We start from the raw sequence: 5,849 nt of genomic DNA, 5'->3' as shown, positions 1-5,849 counted from the left end.
TCCCTTCCTCTTGCGTCAAGCTCCTTTATTCTGTGGTTTCTAAGATTGGAGAGGGGTTAGTTCCTCCCCTAAAGTTGTGAGCCCTTCTCTGAGAGGATATAGAGAGACTGACCGTGTTGCCCATGATGGAAAACTATTACTGTCTGCAGCAGTTGGTCATTTTAAAGAAAGTTTTGCTCCCGGAAAGATTAGAAAGTTGATTTTGCTGTTCCAGAAAGTTGATCTTGCTGTTCCAGTAAACATGGCCATATCAGATTGAAGGCAATCTTTCTTTTCATGCATTTGGTCTCTGTCATATTAGGTAAAAAAACTTGAAAACCCAAGTTCTCTGACTTGGAGCATCTGCCAACTTCCAGAGTGTAAATACTCCCACCATGGCTGATTTTAAGCTACCAATGTGATGCCACTGAACATGGCTTTAGGAAGAGGTGCTGACCACTAGGTCTTGTGAGCCAGTACAAGCTGGCTCCCTCACTGTGCAGTAAACATTTAAATGTTCCAATTTCAGTGCATGGTAAATGTATGAATCTGGCCCCAGAGTTACCAGGTCTAAAAAACTGTGTCCTTTGATTTAAATAGCATTATCATCTGACAAATTGCATAGGAGTTATAGTATATTCTGTCTTGTTTGATTTTACACAAATTGGTAATATTTTCCAGAGAAATATTTATGAACATCATATGATTTTTTTAATGCCCCCATAAGGGATTTTTTGGTATTATTTTTAGTGTGGTTAAATAATGTGTGTTTAATGTGGTTCATAATGTTGTACCATAAGGTTTTAAAAACATACTTTTTTGGTTTATAAGGCAAAATATACAAAATATAAGGAAGAAAATTTAAAAATCATCTATAATCCTCAGTTCCCAGAGGTAATCACAATGAATATTTCCTCATCATCAAAATTATGTTTTACTCTAAAGGACTGTCAGATTGTTTGGTAATCCTGGAAATACATCCAACATTTACTAAACAGATTTTTATTATTTTTAAGGGGCCTTGCATTCAAAGTGAGGAAGAGACACATCTCCTCAGTTCCCTCCCCACAGCTGGAGCACCAGGGGCCAGAGGAGTTGACATAGGGCCAGAAAAGACATGTTTGGAGAAGTCCATGAAACAGATTTGAGCAAGATTTGTTTGGGAGTAAACATAACACTGGCCAAAATGTTTCTGAGATTAGTCTAGAAACTAGATGGTAGATAATGAGATTTTGAAAGAAATAGGGACCTAAAGATATTTCATGTTATAGATGTATCATTTGTGTTCAGAAGGGTCAGATGACCCACCCAAGGTCACGTGAATAATTAGTGGCAGAGCTGGGGCTGCCCTCCTGGCTCTCTCTTCACTCCTGGCCTGGTAATCTGGCTCCTGTTCACACCGTGCGGCTCTGTAGAATTCCTCCTCCTGTCACTCACGGGAGAATGAAAACATACCAGGGAGTCTCAGCAACAACCCATCCGTGTCTACTATTGTCCTTATACAGGACAAGAGAGGAGCATGATCACATAATCTACAGCCGTTCATTTCCACTGCTATTGTGTGAAGTAACAATTTTTCTTTTACTCTCCGGTATTAACTTTTTTAGGCTTTGTCATTAATCATAATATTTTAAAATGTCCCCAATTCTCTGAATTTTAGGGACTTTCTCCCCATATTTTGCTATTGGATTCCAGGGCTAGTCCATATTTTATTTAAAAACACAGACTCTCTGTGTTTGAATTCTTATGATGCAACTTAATAGCTTCAGTTTTCTAATCTGTAAAATGGTAATAATAATAGTATTTGCCTAATAGGTTTGCTGGGAAAGTAAATTTGTTAATAGTTGCAAAGACTTTGAATATTGTCTGGCACATAATAAGCACTCAGTAAGTTGCTATAATTATTACCAACATTTACAATTATTTTTTACCAACATTTATAATAAAATCATAGGGCCTTGTATAAAGTAACTGATTATCTGTTTTTGAAGGTTTTAAAAACAGCCTCAGATATCATGTACAGAATGTAAAGTCCACCTGTTTAAAGTGTATAATTTAGTGGTTTTTAGTTTATTTACTGAGTTACACAACCACCACCATCATCTAATTTTAGAACATTTTCCACACTCCAGAAAGAAACCTTGTACCCATTAGCAGTTACTCGCCATCCCCCCACTGCCTCCTTTCTCTGCCCTCCGCAACAGCTAATCTACTAATGTAATTGCTCTATATGAGACATTTCATATCTCAGCTATAGAGAGAGAAAGTACCTATTCTGGGTATTTTATATAAATGGGATCATACTGTATGTGATCTTTTGTGGCTGGCTTCTTTCACTTAGCATGTTGACAGGTTTTGTCCACATTGTAGCATGTGTCAGTAATTCATTCCATTTTATGACCAAATGGTATTTCATCGTATGGCTATACCACATTGTATTTATCCATTCTTCAGGTGGAGGATATTTGGGTTGTTTCCACTTTTTGGCTTTATGAATAATGCTGCTATGGAAACTTGTGTACAAGTTTCATGTGGCCATATATTTTCAATTATCTTGGTTGTATACCCAGGAGTAAAATTGCTATGTTTGACTGTTTGAATAACTACCAAACTGTTTTCCAAAGTGGCTGCACCATTTTAACATTCCAACCAGCAATGGATGGGGGTTCCAATCCTTCCATATGCCTGACAACACTTACTATTTTTTTTTTTTGATTATAACCATTCTAGTGGATTTGAAATGGTATCTCATTATCCTTTTGATTTGCATGTTCCTAATGACAAATGATGTTGAGCATCTTTTCTGTGCATTTATATATCTTATTTGGAGAAGAATCTATTTAATCCTTTGCCCATTTTCAAGTTGGGTCATCTTTTTTATTATTGAGTTGTATCCTTCATATATTCCGGATATGAGTTCCTTTTCCAATATATGATTTGCAATACTTTCTCCCATTCTGTAGTTGTCTCTTCACTTTCTTGATGGTGTCCTTTGAAACACAAAAGTTTTAATTTGATAATTAATATCCAATTTATCAATCTTCTTTTATCATTTGTGCTTTTGGTGTTATACTTAAGAAATAATTGCCTAACCCAAGGTCTTCTAAGAGTTTCTTCTAAGAGTTTTAGGATTTACATTAGTGTAAGGTCTTTGATCCACTTTGAGTTAATTCTTTTTTTTTTTTAAGTTAATTAATTAATTAGTCTGCGTTGGGTCTGTGTGGGCTTCACTCTAGTTGTGGCATGTGGGCTCCAGAGCACATGGGCTCTGTAGTTGCAGTGTGTGGGCTTAGTTGCCCTGCAGCATGTGGGATCTTCGTTCCCCGACCAGGGATCAAACCTGCATCCCATGTGTTGAAAGGCAGATTCTTAACCACTGGACCACCAGGGAAGTCCCTGAGTTAATTCTTGAGTGTATTATGAGGTAGAGGTCCAACTTCATTCTTTTGCACATTGTCCTAGCACTTAACTCTTTTGCCAGTTTTCCTGACACTATTGTTGAAAATGAATTGACCATAAATGTTAGGGTTTATTTCTGGCTAACTATTTAACAATATTATTACAAACTTATTCGCAATTGGTTAATTTGATCACCACTGTTTCTTTTGAAGACATGCGTTTTTATCTTCATCATGTAGTCTACATAAGTCCAGGGCCAGGATTTTTGGTATTTCCCTTTATCCTTCTTGGTAATCCTGAAACCATGTTTTTTAGGTGGTTGTTTATTTCACCTGCTTGTAACAGTGGTATAACAAAGAATATTAATAATGATGTTTCTCTACAAAATCTTCAGGCATTTAGAAGAGCATGAACTACTATCTCTTAAATACCAGCAAAGAGAAAGAGATTCATTTACTAATGTGTTTCTATTTACTGTTGATTACTTCTCTTCAATTTAGCATTCATCTTGTAATTTTTTTTAAAAAACAGTGATGAAGAGTGAGGCTGGGCCGAATTTACAACAGCTGACTGTGGGTACTGTCTGTGATAGTTTAGTATTAAAAATTTATTTCAGGGGGCTTCCCTGGTGGTGCAGTGGTTGGGAGTCCGCCTGCCGATTCAGGGGACGCAGGCTCGTGCCCCGGTCGGGGAAGATCCCACATGCTGCGGAGCGGCTGGGCCTGTGAGCCATGGCCGCTGGGCCTGCGCGTCTGGAGCCTGTGCTCCACAACGGGAGAGGCCACAACAGTGAGAGGCCCGCATACTGCAAAAAAAAAAAAAAAAAAAAAAAAAAAAATTATTTCATCGTATCGTTTAAGATGTGAGTCAGGATATAAGCATACAATTTATGGAAGAAGAAATGTTCATGGCTAATCAACAAGTGAAACATATTCTCTACTAGTTATAAAAAAATGCAGACGATGACCCAGTTGGGTAACAAATTGGCAGAGTTTTTAATAAAGATCACATTTGTGGTGATGGTGGTAGGCTTTTTGTGTTGTTTTGTCTTGGTATTTTTAATAACTGAAACAAGACAGACCTAAAACTGCAGCTTCTGGAAGAACCATTTGTTCTTGTCTGTCTTATATCTCTCTTTGAACTTGACCTTGGCGTCTCACTGGGCCTTGTGTTTGAGAGCAGGGTCTCTGAAGACATCCTTGTTGACAACAGTTTTGTCCAAGGGGATATCCACAGAGTACCTTGTGGGCACGAGGTGATTATAACTATAAACTTTCATAAAAGACTTGATCTTTGACCTCTTGGTGATCTTCATCTTGTTCATGGCAGCTGTCACTTTGCAGGATAGCGGTCGATTCCAGCCACCAGAGCGTGTCCCTAGGGTTGGTCTGAGGTACCATGATCAATGTTCTTCACAATGACTTCTTTGCATCTGGAGTAGCATCCAGCCAGGATCAGAACCACATTCTTGGGTTTCATGAACTTGCCCATTTCAGCAGCACCACTTGGGACTACAGCTGATGGTAGGCTTCTTAACATGCATGTGTGCAATGCTGGAAATGATTCCATAAAGGAGTTCTCATCCTCATTTTGCAGAGGAGGAGGCTGAGGCTCAGCAAGTTTCATGAAGTCATCTCATGTCTCACAGCTTGTATGTCACCAAGCTGAGACTCAAACCTATGTATAGCTACTGACCAACCCCTCCATAGCCACAGGGAGTAGCCCAGACTGGTTAGAAGTCATTGTGAGATTTCTAGTAAACCAGAGTTTGCATTCTGCCTTATGCATCTATGAAAACTCTGCAGAGTAAGGTGTAGTTTGGTGATTGGGCTGGGCCATAATGGGGGCTGAGGAAACAGACTGTTTCTCTGAGAAACTGTGTTCCAGTGTTTCTTATTAGGTTTTCAGGGAGGGAGGGTAAAGAGTGAAAGTGAACTTATTTGTTGTGTAATTTCTATATGCCTAGCACTTTATATATAGAAACTTATTTAATCTTCCTCTAATGCTAGAAAACAGGTATATTTCTCACCATTTTGGAGATAAGGAAACCAACCTGAAGAGGACAGTTTCTTTTCCTAGCTCACCCCTTCAGTTAAACAGCAGGAGAGCTGAAATTTAAATGCAGGCGTATAGAATCCAAAGCCATATGTCTTTTCACTATTATACACAGTCTCCCCTAAAGGAAAATAGAACACATGGTTCCTAGTCTCTTCAACCTACTTACATATTATATTACATTTTCTGCATGACTCAAACAGTGTTTGCCTTCACGGTGTCTGTGTATACCCACCATGATGCCTTCAAACGTCATTCTGGAGACCTTTTATCTATTGCTCCAGGTCTGAGCTGAGCCTGATCACCTTCCCATAAAAGAATCTTTTGCAGATAGGATTCTTTGAGGGATGTTTAAGCAATTGTAGTTGGAATTGTAGAGGAATTTTCAAAAAATTCAATACCTCTCCATATACATG

General features: G+C 38.4%; 1 pseudogene; it reads right to left on the bottom strand.

The window, feature by feature from the left end:
• Positions 1-4,459: 4,459 nt before the first annotated feature.
• On the bottom strand, positions 4,460-4,869 carry LOC131755226 (large ribosomal subunit protein eL27-like; annotated as a pseudogene).
• Between the last annotated feature and the right edge of the window lie 980 nt (positions 4,870-5,849).

The sequence above is a fragment of the Kogia breviceps genome, chromosome 4, assembly GCF_026419965.1.
Source record: "Kogia breviceps isolate mKogBre1 chromosome 4, mKogBre1 haplotype 1, whole genome shotgun sequence".
Taxonomy (NCBI): domain Eukaryota; kingdom Metazoa; phylum Chordata; class Mammalia; order Artiodactyla; family Physeteridae; genus Kogia; species Kogia breviceps.
Note: the sequence above shows the minus strand (reverse complement) of the source record. Positions and strands in the feature narration are given on the sequence as shown.